Here is an 18467-nt window from a genome sequence, read left to right on the forward strand (position 1 = left end):
GTCCCAGACAATCTTGGTATCTTTGTAGGTTCAAGATGGTTGTATTTCTTAGCACAGACATATAGCTTTGAAGGAGTCTTCTGAAAGATAGACTATTGTCTTACCTAAGAAAAATAGTCTCTATCCAATCACTATGAGACAGATGGATTAATCTGGATCTTTTCTGTTGAATGAGGGATATGTAGCTAGATAGGCTTAATGGAAATTGCTCCTTCCTCTTCTCAGTTCAAAAGGGAAGAACCTGAATCCTCAACTACTCCTCTCCTTTTCTTAGCTGGAAGTTCCATTCCCATCCCCTGTTGGCAGCCAGAGTTCTATCTCCTTCTTGGATGAGATAACACTGATAATCCAGTCCTTATATTTCCTTCAATATTTCTCTTTTTCATATTTCTCACATATTTTCCATATAAATGGATACAGATTTGTTTTTGTCTCCCACGTGACATAATTATGAGAGGCAAGAAACAGTATATCTGGACCCATCATATGAACATATTCTGTTATAATAACTAATTATAATCTATAAACTAATTATAATTATAATAACTAATCTCTTAACTAATCATATTTTGGCATTAAAATATGGAGTAGTTTATTAATATATTTTTCAATGTCCATAATATCTCCTGAAATTGTGTCTAGGCATATCAGTTATTATAATATAACAAGCTATTCATAAAATAAAATGAGAAGCAATTTCCTGGCCTGTGTCTAACTCTCCCTTTCCCCACTTAATCTCTATTTTATAGAATAGTCCCAAAATGGTTATTTGGTTTTGGTTTTGTTATTTAAAAGTAGAGATATAAAGAATTATTCATTCAATTTTTTTCAAAGTCTTGAATGCCTACTCAAAGTTACTTCCTTTTGTTCTTAGTTTTTCTAGATTAACTGGTCTTTTTGTACTCTGAATTTAAGCTTTCTTGCAGTAACATAATTTTCATAACCTAAAGGGCTTTTATAACAGGGCAAAGTATTTAGTATTGCTTTTTACAAAAAAAATATTTTGGAATTAAAATAGATAAGACAATTCTCAAATGTGGCATAGAACTAAAATTGTCAGTTTCTTATTAGGGTATTTATGATAATTCAAGGTTAAACTAGGTTTTTTCTACTCTTGAATTCCCTTCTAGAGGCAGCTAGCTGGCACAGTGGAAAGAAAGCTGAGTCTGAAGTCAAGATGTCTTGAGTTCATATCTGCTTTCAGGTGCTAGCTGCACAACCTAGGGAAAGCATCATAAACTTTACTTCAGTTTCCTCAATTGTAAAATGAAGATTATAGCACCTACCTCCCAGTGTTAAATGGATCAAATGGGATAGCATTTATAAAATTCTTAGCATCGTGCCTAGCACATAGAATGTGCCACCCATTGCTAGCTATTATTATTATCAATAAATATGGAATGGCAAGTTTCAAATGCTATGGTATATGAACAAGTTCTAAAAAGATTTCAAGGCCAGGCCAGGTGATGACATATGACATATAAGAATTATATGTCATCCTGGTCAGGAAGATCCCACAAGAAAATTTTTCCCTTGAATACGTGGCCACAAATATTCATGAACTATACCTAGAATCAGAGAATCTTCGGTGTAGGAAGGCTCTTAGCAACAATATAGTGCAACTAGTTCTAATCAAGGATCTCTTTCACAGCATTCTCAATAAATAATTGTGTAGTCATTGCTTGAACACTTCAAGTAAAGGAAAATTTTATCTCCTGAAATGGCTCATCCTCCTTTTGGACAGTTCTAATTACTGAACAATTTTCTGTGTATCAAGAGTAAATCAGTTTCACAGCAGCTTCTATTCATTGTTCCTTCTTCCCACTGGGCCAAGAAGAATAAATATACTAAGTCAGGGAAGTATTGTGACCTTTTTCAATGATAAAAGTATGTATCCACACTGATTAAATTACAGATATTTTATGTTAAAATAGTTCAAAATGGGGAATAGGGAGTCAAGACAGGAAGCATTAGCAAGAGTAAATATGTGAGTTCTTGGTCTTTTACCCTGTAGTCCCAAGAAAAGTAAAATGGGTTATAAAAGGCCAGAAGCAGAGATCATCAGCCATCCTTTCTGGAAGCGAAAAGTTGGTATATAATTGCTCTTCCCATTTGTTTCATCTTTGATCCCACTTCCTTTCAGTTGGTAGCACAGTAGAGTGATCACAAGAAGATCCGAGTTCAAATATGACCTTAGACACTAGCTATGTGACCTTGGGTAAGTCTCTTAAGCTATATTTGCCTGCATTTACTTCTCTGTAAAATGGAGCTAATAATTCCACCAATTTCATTGAGTTGTTATGAGGATAATATCAATTGGTTTTTTAACATTGTTCCTGGTACATAGCACTATATAAATATTAATTATTATTATACTAATTTGTATAAAATTTGCATAACATTGAATCTTTGGATTTCACTTCTCTTGTAATGTTGTCACATGGAATGAAGGAGTGTTCACAATTAATGTAACCTTCCCAACTACACATAAAGCAGAGCCAAAGGGTTGAGGGAATACAATGTCCTTTGGGTCCAGGAACTAAGACTATGGGATTGGATAAATTGATCAGTGAGAGGACATCATGAGAAGCCATAGAGTTCTAAGCTGGGAGGGACCTCAAAGATTATACAGCCTAGTGCCTTCATTTTACAAAGAATCTGACCTAAAAGAGGTACAGTCGTCTATTCATGATCATGTAGGTAGTAATATTAAAACTCTAGTCATCTCACTACAAATTTGTGCTTTGCTAAGTATACTCCTTCTCCTTCCTTTCATTTAGTAACATGACCACCACCTTCTCTAGAATGGACCAGAACCTAGTAGACTGAAATAAAGTGGATGAGTTGGACAGGTGGACACAGGAGTTAGGCAGCAATTCAAAGAGTATGGAAATCAAGTTAAGTATGCTTCAAGTGAAGGGTCAGTGATCAAAAACTGAACAACCCTACAAGAGACTGGATACAAAACCCAATCTGAGTAACAACCATAGTAATCTAGTGCTTGATAAATCCAAAGATTCAAGTTTTGAAGACAAAGAGTTCATTATTTGACAAAAATTCCAGGGAAAACTAAAACATTTCACACCATAAATCAAGATAATATCCAAATGGTTACACAATTTAGACATAAAGAGAGATACCATAGCTAAATTAGATGAACATGGAATCATTTGCCTGTCAGATCTATGGATAAGAAAAGATTTTTTTAAAAATTTAAAAATTCCACATAACTTTTCCAAAACTATATGATCCATATTGTCTCTGTCCCTTCTTTCCTCACTCACATTACTCACAGTAATTCAATCTGGGTAATACATGTACTATCACGAAAACATATTACTCTATATAATTCATTTTGGTAAGTGAATTATCGTAAAAAAAAACATACCCAAATAAACAAGTGATAAATCATATGTTTTCATCTTCATTTCTACTCCAACAATTATTTCTCTGGAGGTGGATACCATTCTTTTTTCATAAATCCCTCAGAATTGTCCTGGATTGCTGTATTGTTCTTATTAGCAAAGTCTATCACATTTGATCATTCCACAATAATGAGAGGTAGCTTTAACACTAAAAAAGTAGAACATAGTTAACTTAAACAGAATTTAACATTAACTTGTATGTAACATAAGGAACTAATCTCTGTTAAAGTTTTTTTTTAAACATTATTTTATTTGGTCATTTTCATACATTGTTCATTGGAAACAGATCATTTTCTTCCCCCCCCCCCAACCCCTCCCCTTTCCCTAGCCGATGCGTGATTCGTCTGGGTATCACATGTGTCCTTGCTCTGAACCCATTTCCTTGTTGTTGGTATTTGCATTAGGGTGCTCATTTAGCATCTATCCTCGATCATGTCCCCTCAACCTCTGTAGTCAAGCAGTTGCTTTTCTGTTAAAGTTTTTGAAAAACAGGATTATTCCTTTAATCAAAAACCTAAATCTTGCAAAATAGAGTATTCTGGTAGAGTGCGTAGATCACTGGTCTCATAGTTGGACAATGTGAATTTTAATTCCTTTCCGCAATAGTTACTTCTAATGTGACTTTTAACCAATTACTTAACTCCTTTGACCCAGCTTCCTCATCTACAAAATGAGAATAGTAATCTGCCTGCTAAACTACCTGATAAGGAGGTGAGGAAAATGTTTTTGAAAATATAAAATGCTATATAAAAATGTAAGCTATGATTATATCCTATTCTTATAAAGTCAACACTATTGACAGTTTTTCTGTGGAGATGAAGGCACAGTAATCACTTAGTATACAACCTGTTTTATATCAAAGACCCCTTTTGCAGTCTAGTGAGGTCTATGGACTCTATAATTTAATATCTTTAAATTCATAAAATAAAATATATGACATTGCAAAGGGATCAAATTATACTGAAGATGTATTTTTTCCTATTTAAGTTAATGGACCCCTTAAAATCTAGATCTTATGTTAAGAATGTCTGGTGTTAAGTAAAATCAGAAGTCAGAACAAATTTATTGCAGATAGATGCATACATAAAGGTTATGAAAAATATACTTTTTCTTCAGATCATAAAAGGTTTATAATGAATAGTTTGGAAGTGATAACTCTTATTTCAGAGCCTAAAGTCTGTAAGAACAGGAAAAGTGGTGAGGAGCATTTTCAGAATAAGTGATTAGCATAGTTAATGCTATTGATAAAGGGGGAGAGGCCAGCAGCAAATTTAAGAAATGAAAGTTCACAATGGGGTATTTTTCATAATCTTACTTAAGGGAAACATTGACATGCCTTGAATTAAAAATAGAAACAGCCTTTTGAAAAGGAGAAAAAATGGCTGTGCTTATGCACACCTCATTTCTAAAGTCTCTTGTTGCTAAAGTCAATTATATAACTGAAATAGTTGTAAGTTAATTTAAATATCTGTGGATGATAAAAACTGGCATGTTTTCAATTACACATTGACATTACTCAAAATAGAAACATAAAGACTGAAGGTTCCATGCTTAGGAGAATAAATTATACCATTTCCTCGTGTCTAAACACCAAGGAATTGGTGTTTAGACAGGAAGATAGGAAACAAATTCCAAAAGAAGTTTGTAACAGGTTAGCTTTTCTATTTGAAGTGGAGTAATTTGGAGTTAAAACATGATGAACAAGGTGACAAGACACTTTCCCCAATCCTCACTTTATCTAAGAAAAAAAACCCAAAGAGTTAATTATAGAGCAATTAGAGCTCATTACACAGGATGAAGGGTAGCCTGAGAAGCTAAAAACCTAATGAATGACCACTGAAGAAAACTAGTCCTTAAGTCTCAGTCTCCTTCCACCAGCCTCCATGATCAAGCAGAGAAGTGTAAATTGCCACTATAATTTGAAACTTAAATTACCCTTCTAATATAAAGACTTTGTTTGCATACCTTACCCACTATCTGTTACTCCATTGCAACAAAGGGAGTCTTCAGTTTTACTCAGTCATGAGAGGAGGAACAAGGGAATTTAGCTGCCTTGTGCCTGGAGTGGCTCCAGAGTTAGGACCCACTAAGACTCTTGGTGATTGTCCATGACACTTCCAAAGAATGATTCTGTTCATCCAGAGGAAGAAAGGAATTGGGTATAATTAAAGGACAGTTGAGTGACTGCACCAGGCCTGAAGTAAACATGCCCAGCTGGGGCAGTCCTATCCTCCTAGTAGATATTTAGAGCATGTACTAAGGCTAGTGAAAAGTAACCCAACCTACCTTCAATGCAGAAGGAAACTGAGGCTGCTTCCCAGCCCAGTTATAGAGGTGTATCTATTATTTCAGTGAAAGGAGCCAGAATGTGATTGACATTTAAAGATAAGGAGGAGCGCCTGAAATACCAAAGATTTCAAAAGGAAGAAAGCTCAGTGAAAAAACTAGGGCGCAAAAAGTGTTTTAAATTATGTTCGTAAGCTTTCTGGGTTTGTCTTGGCAGATACACTCCAAAGTATTTTATTCTATCAGTAGTTAGTTTAAGTGGATTCTCTTACTATCTTTTCTTGCAGGACATTGTTGATGATATATAGAAATGCTATGATTTATGTGAGTTTATTTTTCATCCTAATACCGTACTAAAATTATTGATAGTTTCAATTCATTCTTTAGGATTTATATATCATCATATCAACTGCAAAAAGATAGCTTTATTACCTGTTTGCTCATTCTCTTTTCTTCTATTTCTTTTTCTTCTCTTATTGCTATTACTAGCATTTCTAATACAATATTAAATAATGTGGAATTGGGCATCCTTGTTTCATTCCTGATCTTATAAATAAGGATTCAAACATTCTCATTACATATAATGTTTGCTGGTGGTTTTAACTATATATTTCTTATTATTCTAAGGAAGTGTTTTTTAATTAAGTTTATTTAATTAATTAATTTAGAATATTTTTCCATTGTTACATGACTCATGTTCTTTCTCTCCCCAACTCTCAACCCCTTCGCATAGCCTACTAGCAATTCCCTAAACCCAGCAGTGGTATGACTGGATCAAAGGGCAGTCAGCCTTTTAAAGCCCTTTGGGGATAGTTCCAAATTGCCAGGAAGTGTTTTTAATAGGAATGCCCATCAATTGGGGAATGTCTAAAACAATGTGACATATGATTATGATGGAATACTACTATTCCATAAGAAATTGTGAGCAGGCTAATTTTGAAATAAAAACATGGAAAGACCTACATGAAATTTCTATGAAGAGTGAAATGAGTAGAACCAAGAGAACATACAGCAACAGAATGACTTGTATATGTCCACTTCCAGAGAAAGAACAGATAAATTGAAATAAGTAAGAAATGGTTATATATACATATATCTTTTCACAAATGATACTTTCTCTAACGGGGAGAGAGAGAAGAAAGGAAGGAATTAGAGGGATATTCTAATGTAATAAACAAATTAATTAAAAAATAAAAGTGTATATATAAAATATCAAAAAAATCAGAACAAAAAAGATGTAGAATAATGGATAGATAGAAAGAAACACAGTAGATTATTAAGTATTTGTATTTGCCTGGAATAGTGCTAAAAGAGAGATATACAAACAAGTAAACAATCTCTTCCCTCAAGGACTTTAGAGTACAATGAAGGAAAACTGTACATCAAGATGTACTAGAAAGCTGCATTGGAGGTACAGAAATGGCCAAGAAATAAAATGAAACCGTGAATCTAGGCAATATAAGATGAAAGCCCACTCATTAGAGTGCAGGGTGTGACCAGAGGGAGAAAACAAGTTTCTACTAGAGAAGATCTGAATAGAAGTGGCATAGCCTGGAGGTGCCAATAATTTAGAGTAAAGGAAAATTGAATAATATAGATCTATTTTATACCCACTCAAATGAATCAATTGACTTCACAATGAAACTTGTTAAAATACAGAAGTGCCATTTGTGAAAAATATATAGCCCCATTTTGTAAACCTGCTGGATGAAAGGCCTGAGTTCTTTCATAGTAGTGTCATATGTACTTTTATTGTTTAAAGGTCCTCCCAAAAAAGTCCAAGAAAAGAGTTCCCTGTATTGCCTAGAAGAGAGAGTTGGGCTAAATATTTAGTTAAAAAAAAAAAGGAAAAAGCAAGAGACAATGTCCTTTATAAGTCTTGGGTTTAAATTATGCCTTTGTCATTCTATATGTATATGACTTCATCTCTCTAGATTTCAAGTTCCTTAACTGGAGAATTGACACCTAGTAAGTAAAAAATAAACAGAGATCATTCTCAAAAAGAAATGTGTTTTTCTAAACAAATAATTTACACTCTTTTTTTAGGATTAGCATGGTTGTTTGCATTGGTTATCAGTGAATAAGAAACAAATTACAGAACAATGGGAATGGGAATATGGATAAGCAGAGAAAATAAATTAATATTTCATAATCCTAAAATTCATAACTACTGAGGTAAGATTTTTTAAGTCTACCAAACTGTATGATTATTTTCAAACTGCATTGAAATTGCATGTAATAGAATTATTTTTCCATGTATTTGAAGTCCCCTTGAACAATCACCCCCAAAGCAGATAGCTTTGTGAAACTCTGCTTTCTTCTAAGGGGATAGTTAAATTTTTAGCAGAGTGCTACTGCTAACCATGTGTCCATCTCTCTGTCTCTGATGGTCTGTCTCACTCTTTCTCCAACTCTGTCTCTGTCTCTCTCTTTCTATCTCTGTTCATTGCTATCTGTCTCTGTATGTATCTGTCTCTTCTTTGTCTATCTCTTTCTCCTCTTCTCTCCTATTTCTCTCTCTGTCTCTGTCTCTCTTCTACCCTGTCCTGCCTTGCCCCAAATCTGCATTCAGCTTCTTCTATTTTTCATCTGCTTCCTTCTACTTGTTCTCCCCATTTCTTTCCTGTTTAATAGCCGAAGCAAGGTCTTAGCAAAAAATAGTTGAAACTGAAGAAAAGGTGAGAAACTCACCCAAAGCTCTGACTTTATCTAAAGAAAGAGCATCTTTTATCCACTCTAGAGAAGAAATGCCCAAAATGAGAATCATGTACTTCTCTGACCTGGCCTGTAATCTGTGATAGCTCATGAGGCTTAAAGCAGCAAGGGCCAAGCCAGAGCTTAGTCATTCAGGAAGCTGATACACCTGCTTGCCTCATGGTATAGTCACTCACTTTCTAGGATACTAAATAATGATACAAATTAAAAGCCATCCTTTTTTTACCAGTTGAACATTGTGAAAGAAAGCATCTGATTGGCTCATCATAGTTTCTGGAACCATCTACAAGTTAATTAATTGTGTGACTTGGGACTCATTAGCCAAATAAATGATATGTTACAAAAACAAATCATCTGCTGTAAATACAGGGGTCTGACCACTGTTAACTTCCTGAATGTTCAGCCTTGAACTTTACCAGGCCAAAGGCCCTATACAGACAGAATCTGAATTTAATGTTGGATTTGCTATCAAAGGATTGAATGTGACTTGAATGTCTATAGGCCCAGAAGCCAAGGACTTGACAGTTTCTAATGAAATTTCCCCACCCAAACATTTATCAGCCCCTTTGGCTTCTCTCCTTTCCAGGATTATCTACCAATTATACCATCACACAAGTCGTAAGTCACAGGTTACTCTTTTAACAGTTTAACAAATGCTTTGAGGAGTTTTAAGAAAAAAGATCCTAAAAGAATGCAAAGAAAAGATCTGGAATTATAAACCACTTCTAGTTTTGCAGAGAATGTTGAATTTGAAGTTAAAAAAAAACTAATTCTAATACTTTTGCTTATGTGATTTTTAGGTAAGTTGCTTTGCTCTTAGTATATATGTTCTATCTACTATGCTAAGCACTAGGGATACAAATACAAAACTTTTGCTCTTAGGGAGTTCGTATTCTATAGATAAAAGATGATATACAAAGAAGAGTTAAGCCAGAGAAGTGATGGAAATACCTAAGGGGCATAAAGATCATAGAGGTATAGCAGCAAGATGGACAGCAAGGTCCAAAAGTCCCTAGAATGCATTAGGGAGACTGCCCTAAAGGTCAAGTGTTCTTGAAGGTAGCACCATTTAAAAGGAATGAATGGATCCAAGAGTACACTGGTAAATATTTGGCAAATGTCTTTCCAGAGATCTCAGTTTCAAGATACATTTTTATTAACATTATTAAGTCAATGAATCAAGAAAATAATAAACCAAATCATGGTTCATAGCATTTGTAGATTTCTAGGGTATAAATGCTCAACTTATAATTTAACTGTTGAATCTGGAGAACCTATCTGAGCTGAATCCAGGACACTCCTGAGTATCATACTAGAGCTGAGATTCAGTGTTCCTGTCAGTAGAGTTGGGGAGGAGGCAGAGGATGAGTGTCAAAGCAAAAATCAAAAATAGGATTAGATAAGAAGATTGGGTTGGGCTCTGAAGTGAAATAGTCCTCTCAGTGGCCACATGGGGTCTGGAAGCAAAGGGAAGCAGGGGAAGCATGGCCCTATTTGGTACAAACTCTGGCTAAGACCCTCCAGGAAGCACTGACAGACTTCTCTTCTTCAAGCTAAACATCCCTGGTTCATTTAATGAAACCATATACAAAATGCATTTTCCATCCTGGATGTACTCTGTTGGGTACTATCCAACTAGCCTCCATAAACTATGGCATCCACTGCTAAAAATAATATGTCAGATGAGTTCTGAAGAGGGCAGAGTAATGAGGGACCATCACTTCTTTATTCCTGGAAGCTATGTCTCTCCAACTGCATCATAAGATCTCATTAGCTTTTTTGGCTGCCACATCATGCTGTTTGCAGTCTGCTAAAATTCTTAGATCTTTATCAGAGACGCTGCTGTGTAAACAGTTGATCTCTAAGATCCTTCCAGATGAGAAATTCTATAATTGAACTCTGTAAAATTTAGAGCCAGAACTTTGAGATGTATTTTCAATTTTTATTAGAATTTTATTTCCTATAATCTGATTTCTTTCACACCCTAGCAATCAGGGAAACAATATTGCATGGAATCTAAGCAGTATTTTTGAAGACATGATAATATACCAAAAAGACACTCTGTTTAAGAACAAATCAATCCATACCTATATACTTAATATATATAAATGACAAAATGTTAAAGAGGAAAACATTGATAACACTATCTATATAGCACATGCTATTCATGTTAAAAAATGTCAATGAATGAATAGAAAAAAGTATTAATCATATACTATGTGAAAATTACTGTATTAAGTGTTAAAGCTATACATAGAAAAGCAAAATAGTTGTTAAGAAACTAATATCCTATTGTGGGCAACAAAAAGAAAAGTTTTACCGTAGTAGATATTGATACTAGGGGAATTATGGTAATGGGGAAATGTTAAAGTGGTAACACCAGGAAGCAAACCCGGAAAAAGCCTGGATAATGTGTAAAAATTAAATTAGTTTCTAGTAATAAAAGTAGTATATTTTATGAGGTTTATTAAAGATTATTAGAAATCAAGTATACAAAATAATAAATCCATTCACATCTTACTCTCTACATCTTGCCATGAATGAGTAGAGGAAGAGAGAGGCTGAAGTAGGCATTACAGCCAGTTTAAATACAAATTGTGATCTTGCCCAGGTGGGAACTCAGGTGAGATTATAGGGAATTCTGCAAAGTACCAAGGGCTTCTGGGGATTGAAGTCTAGGGTTCAAATCTCTATTTTACATTATACCCCGAGGCCTGAAGAAGACTAGTCTCTCCGCTGGGTCTTGTAAACATACCAACTTTGCTAGACACATTAACAAAAAGCCAGTTAGGGGGTAGTCCCCTTTGGCATAAGAGTATACATACAAGTTAATGTTCAATCAACCACACCCAAAGTTCATTCTTGATCTTCTCGTGTACAGCTTGTGGTCTGTGGAGGTATCTTCATGGTGTCTTCTCCAAACAGTTCAGTTTCTGTATTTGGAGAGGTAGCATGTTTCTTAACCTAAATTTGCCCTCAAAAGGAAGTTACACTTTTCAATTTAGAATAATAATAATTTTACATTACCCCCCTGAACAGGGTGATTGAAAAACACAGGGATCATTTAGGGATGCATGGCTGAGTTATGAGATATATGAATCAATTGGCAAGAGAAATTAAAAAACATCAGAAAAATTCAAGTAAAAAAAGATAATTTCTGGATGAAATAGAGACTATCAAAGTCTTATGTGTAAAAATTCTAAGTAAAGGAAAATCAAATCTACAACAGGTCCTTGAATCAGGGTCCAATTAAAATGATATAAGCAATTAAACATTTACCTAGTCAGTAGCCAGGACTATAGAAAGTTGCCACATTATGAAAGGCAGAAAAGGGACTAGATTATAGGAGCTAGGTAGGATCCAAATTTGAGATACTCATCTTTAAGTATTTTCTCAAAGAGTGTAGATTCAAGGCAGGCCTACATCTTAACATATGTGAAGCGTTGGAACCTCAAATCTCACACTATGTTCAAGTCCTTTGTATTGGCTTAGAAATGCATCAATCCTTCCTGGATTGGTTTCTTTTCTTTTTTTTATTTTTTTGACCTGTGTGCTCTTTTGGTACAATTCAGGATTAGCTTTGTGCTTCTTTGGCCCTATGCAATGGTTCTTTTGTATATCTTGACCTGGAATAAGACAGAATCATTAAACAAAATCCCATAATTTTTAAAAACAATCAATGGAATCATTTTCATAGTCTCAAGCTTTTTGGGCATGCATTGGTAAATATATTTTAAACTTATATTATTGCAAATCAAAAAAAAAGTTAAAGAAAATCTTAATACTGGTGACATGTGCTTCAAATATAAAAAAGGAGAGAAAAAATAAAAGGCTGAAATAGTATATTGTACATGCAAGAAAAATATAATAATAAAAGAGTTTTTTAAATTCAAAAATATAGCTTATAATCATTGACACACTGTGTCAGCTAAGGAAATATAGAATAAAAGGCTTTGTCACCAAAAATAAGATCCATTTCCTCTTCATGCCTGGTCATGATCCACTGTGAGTACAATGAAATGAATTTCACAAAGTAACAGTTTTTTTTATAAAGAACAGTAGTACAAATATGTAGGTATAAATATCCCCAAAATTCTCAATAGCCCAACTAATTACAATAGCAAACAAACCCACTATCATATTTTACATGAGTCTGCTATATGACATTTTTAAAAGCCTTTATGAACTGATGGATATTTGTCACAATTTTTACAAACGTAGCAAATTTTTCAACCTTGAAAAATATATTTTTTAAATATTATTTTATTTGGTTATTTACAAACATTATTCATTGGAAACACTGATCATTATCTTTTCCTCCCCCCGCCCCCTCCCACCACTTCTCCCATAGCCAGCGCACAATTCCACTGGGTTTCACATGTGTTCTTGTTTCGAACCCATTTCCATGTTGTTGGTATTTGCACTAGAGAGTTCATTTAGAGTCTCTCCTCAGTCATTTTCTCTCAGCCCCTTGCTTTTCATCAGTGTTTTTATTCCCAGAGTTTATGCTCTGCTTGTGGATAGTGTTTTTTAGATCCCTGCAGATTGTTCAGAGACATTTCATTGTCCCTAGTGGAGGAGTCCATTACCTTCAATTGTACCACAGTGTATCAGTCTCTGTGTACAATGTTTTCCTGGTTCTGCTCCTTTCGCTCTGCATTACTACCTGGAGGTTGTTCCAGTCTCCGTGGAATTCCTCCACTTTATTATTCCTTTTAGCACAATAGTATTCCATCACCAACATGTACCACAGTTTGTTCAGCCATTTCCCAATTGAAGGGCATCCCCTCATTTTCCAATTTTTGGCCACCACAAAGAGTGCAGCTATGAATATTCTTGTACAAGTCTTTTTCCTTATTATCTCTTTGGGGTACAGACCCAGCAGTCCTATGGCTGGATCAAAAGGCAGACAGTCTTTTATCACCCTTTGGGCATAGATCCAAATTGCCCTCCAGAATGGTTGGATCAGTTCACAACTCCACCAGCAATGAATTAAAGTCCCTACTTTGCCAAATCCCCTCCAGCATTCATTACTTTCCATAGCTGTCATGTTAGCCAATCTGTTAGGTGTGAGGTGATACCTCAGAGTTGTTCTGATTTGCATCTCTCTGATTATAAGAGATGTAGAGCACTTTTTCATGTGCTTATTAATAGTTTTGATTTCTTTGGCTGAGAACTGCCTGTTCATGTCCCTTCCCCATCTATCAATTGGAGAATGGCTTGATTTTTTGGTACAATTGATTTAGCTCTTTGTAAATTTGAGTATTTAAACTTTTGTCAGATGTTTTTATGAAGATTGCTTCCCAATTTGTTGTTTTCCTTCTGATTTTATTTATATTGGTTTTGTTTGTACAAAAACATTTTAATTTGATGTAGTCGAAATTATTTATTTTACATTTTGTGACTCTTTCTAAGTCTTGCTTGGTTTTAAAGTCTTTCCCTTCCCAAAGGTCTGACATGTATACTATTCTGTGTTTACCTAATTTACTTATAGTTTCCTTCTTTATGTTCATGTCAGTCACCCATTTTGAATTTATCTTGGTGTAGGGTGTGAGGTATTGATCTAATCCTAATCTCTCCCACACTGTCTTCCAATTTTCCCAGCAGTTTTTATCGAATACTGGATTTTTGGCCCAAAAGCTGGGATCTTTGGGTTTATCATATATTGTCTTGCTGAGGTCACTTACCCCAAGTCTATTCCACTGATCCTCCTTTCTGTCTCTTAGCCAGTACCAAATTGTTTTGATGACTGCTGCTTTGTAATATAGTTTGAGATCTGGGACTGCAAGGCCCCCTTCCTTTGTATTTTTTTTATTATTTCCCTGGATATCCTTAATCCTTTGTTATTCCAAATGAACTTTGTTATGGTTTTTTCTAAATCAGTAAAGAAATTTTTTGGAAGTTCTATGGGTATGGCACAAATAGATAGATAAGTTTGGGTAGGATGGTCATTTTTACTATATTGGCTCATCCTACCCATGAGCAGTTAATGTTCTTCCAGTTGCTCAAGTCTAGTTTTAGTTGTTTGGAGAGTGTTTTGTAGTTGTGTTCATATAGTTCCTGTGTTTGTCTCAGGAGAGAGATTCCAAGGTATTTTATTTTGTCTAAGGTGATTTTGAATGGGATTTCTCTTTCTAGTTTTTGCTGCTGAACTATGTTGGAGTTTTATAGAAATGCTGATGACTTAAGAGGGTTTATTTTGTATCCTGCAACTTTGCTAAAGTTGTTGATTATTTCGATTAGCTTTTTGGTTGAATCTCTAGGATTCTTTAAGTAGACCATCATGTCATCTGCAAAGAGCGATAGCTTAGTCTCCTCCTTGCCTATTTTGATGCCTTCAATTTCTTTTTCTTCTTTAATTGCTACTGCTAGTGTTTCTAGTATAATGTCAAATAGTAGAGGTGATAATGGGCAGCCTTGTTTCACTCCTGATCTTTTTTCTTTGCAAAATTTGGAAATCTATTTTGTTGAATTCCCATACTTTCCCTTGGAAGTATATAGTCAGTTTTGCTGGATAGCTGAATCTTGGTTGAAGACCCAGCTCTCTTGCCTTTCTGAAAATCATGTTCCATGCCTTACAATCATTCAGAGTGGAACTTTCAAGGTCTTGTGTGACCCTGATTGGCATTCCTATATATCTAAATTGTCTTTTTTCTGGCTTCTTGTAGGATTTTTTCTTTTGTTTGAGAGCTTTGGAATTTGGCAATTACATTCCTGGGAGTTGTCTTTTGGGGGTTTAGTGTAGAGGGTGTTCTGTGAGCTCTGTCAGTGGCTGTATTGTCCCCTTGTTCTAGAATCTTTGGGCAATTTTCTTTGATTATATCTTGTATTACGATGTCGAGTTTGCTGTTTATTTCTGGTTTTTCTGGAAGTCCAATTATTCTTAAATTATCTCTTCTTCCTCTATTTTCCAAGTCTGTCACCTTGTCAGTGAGATATTTTATGTTCTCTTCTAATTTCTTGATCTTTTGGCTTTGCTTTATTGATTCTTGCTCTTTTACCTGCTCGTTGTCTCCAAGTTGCCTAATTCTGACCTTTAAAGCCTGGTTTTCCTTTTCAGTTTGGTCAAACAGGTTTTGTAGTTGCGTGAAATTCTTTTGCATTAATTCCCACTTTTCCTACCAGAAGGCTTCCATCTTTTTGATCATTTTCGATTCAAATTCTTCAAAAGTTTGTGGAGAGTGTCCATTTCCTTTGAAAGGTTTCTGTGCATTTGCTTGTGTTTCCTCTTCTATCTCCTCTGTATTTTGTGTTTTTGCTCCATAAAATGTGTCCAAAGTTGCCCCCTTCTTGTTTTTCTTGTTGTTTTGAGGCTTTTTTTGCTTCTGTGCTGTTTGCCATCTCTATCTGAGTGAGGGGGGCTGGCTCTTCTGTTATCTGTCTGGTGTTCAGTGGCTTTAGTCCCAGACAAATTGTCTGTCTTCCCCAGGAAGCCTGGAATTGCTGGTGTTTTGGTGTTTTGCTGTTACTACCCTTCTCGGTTCCCTCCTGATGTTTCTCTGTTGCCTTACTTCTATGCTCTGCAACTAGCTTGACACTCTCAGATGTATTTCAATGCCTTTGCTGGCCAGAGGACCCTGCACTCTGAGGGGGAGGGGCCATGGCTTCTCGGAGCTCCTGGGGATGGTGATAGGATTAACCTCAGATTGAGTATGCCCTGAGGCAGGGACCTTCGGTGAGACTCAGATGGAAGGATCTGGTCAGGGGGCTACAGGCTCCTCCCATCTCTCTCTGTTTCCCTGCTGTCTGGGTGCCCCCACAACTGGCTCAGGTTGTTTTCAGGATGCGGCCTTCAGAATAACCAGCTCTCGAGGCCCTTTTGCCTGCCCTGAGGTTCCTGCTGCTGCCTCGGATTCAAAGCTCTGGGTTGGGGGGAAAGGGTCCTGGGACCTTCCCTTTGCCTACCCCTTAGATCCGAGTGATCTTGGGTTCTGACTTTTGGGGGGCCATACCTTTTGATCCAGGTCCAGGAGGAGTGTTCCCGGGGTCCATTCTGTTTTGAATTTCGGTGCCTTAGGAGCATTCAGTTTGAGATTGGCAAGGAAGAATTTCTGGAGCTCTGAAATTTAGTGTTCTCTAAGCTGCCATCTTGACCAGAAGTCCCTGGCAAATATATTTTTAAACAAAGTAGAACTTATTTTTGGGTCTAGAACATCATCAAGAAATCTGGATATCATTAAAAAATGTGGCAGAGTAATCTAGGAAAAACTCAAACTTTGTACTGTTGATATTGGGTAAAGTGAGCTGAAGAATTATAAATGAGAGATGCTCCTCTTTGGGGAGTCATCCAGAGGGGTACAATGCCCTAGGATTAAATTCTCAGCTCCTTTGGTATGAGACTGTGATGAGGTCCTATCCGTTCACATTTTTACAAATGTGGGAGGTGGGGATTAAAATTGTATTTCACTTTATGGTTGCCAAAACTGTAAAAATTAAATTAGTTTCTAGTAATAAAAGTATTATATTTTATGAAGTTTATTAAAGATTATTAGAAATCAAGGATACAAAATAATAAATCCATTCACATCTTACTTACTGCATCTTGCCATGACCAAGTAGAGGAAGAGAAAGAGGCCGAAGTAGGCATTACAGCCAGTTTAAATACAAATTGTGATCTTGCCCAGGTGGAGACTCAGGTGAGATTAAAGGGACTTCTGTGAAGTACCAAGGACTTCTGGGGATTAAAGTCTGGGGTTCAAATCTCCATTTTACAAATGAGCCCCTCTCCCAACACTACTTCCTGTTCCCTTTCAACTGTTTTAGAAATGTTCTTCTCAGAGATGGTAAGCTTAAAGATTTCCCCTAATAACCAAATCCCACAATTAAATCCTTTAGCTAAGAGGTCTTTTATTCTTTTGGGTAGAGGAGGTAAGGAAAGGGGAGGGCTGAGAGGAAAATAGGTCTCCCTAAATTTTCTGTTATTCTGTTGATTGAAGATTTCAAGATGGATTCAAATTCAGGAAACGTAGTTATATTTCCCCAAGTGGAGATACTGACAGCAATGCTGACAGGTTTCTTCTGGGCTAAAACCCCAAAAGTTTTTTTTAGCATGCAGTTTTATGGAGAAGGCAATAGTTAGAGAGAGAGAGTCTATCTTCCACCTTCAGGTCTAACAGCCAGAGAGTGAATCCTTTCAGCCAGCTCAAGCTGCTTAACTGCTTTTTTTCTAAGGTTCCATGGAACTGTCTCCTCATCTCAGTTGATTGGCATCTCACAAAGTTCTGAGCTCCTTTACATTTTGCAGATGCATTTGTCACTTAAAAATCTTCATTTACATTACCTATATGTCAAATAAAAGGTCCCATGGACCTTAGGGACCTTAGGCAAAGCAAATGATGATGACTAATGTCATGTTTATTTCATCATTAAAATTGCTATTTTTACATTTAATTATCAAAATCATACCATTTCTGATGCTCAACTATTAGATGACACTAAGAACTTTCACAGTAAGAACTTTCTTTTTCAGATCTTCAGTGGTTGTGATTAATAGCACTTGAATAATGGTATAGGAGATATTTTTACTCCTAAGGCTGTGAATCAATTGGCATTGGTGATAGAAGGGAAGATGGGCTGCATCTCTCCAAAGATTGTTCCTCTCAATTGTGACTATGGGGCTTAGATTGGAAGAAGCTAGTAGCTGAAGGGTGTTAACTGATTTGATTTTCGCAAGATTTTTGGATTTAGGTTCTTACACTATCTCCATTTGGGTTTGTAGGGAATGGTGCCCACTTGTGGGCAATGGTTTGACTTGCTTAGCACTGTTACAGTGAAAGGTTATTTTGTTTTGGAACTGTTTTGGTCTGTTTGCACTTTGCATGCTGCAATTTTGATGTTCTTGTTATATATTTTTTGCATTCTGCATGTTGAGTTTTATTATTGCTATTGCAACTTTTGTGTTTTTCTTTTATGTAATTCCTTATTGGAATTTCCCTTTTTTCCCTAAATTCTTTAGTGTAAGGTAGATGATAGAGAGGAATAGATAGATAAATTTTAGATGAGAACTGTTTGTTGTGGGATTAGACAAGTAAAATAGAATAG

The sequence above is a fragment of the Monodelphis domestica genome, chromosome 3 (genome assembly GCF_027887165.1).
Source record: "Monodelphis domestica isolate mMonDom1 chromosome 3, mMonDom1.pri, whole genome shotgun sequence".
NCBI classification, from domain to species: Eukaryota; Metazoa; Chordata; class Mammalia; order Didelphimorphia; family Didelphidae; genus Monodelphis; species Monodelphis domestica.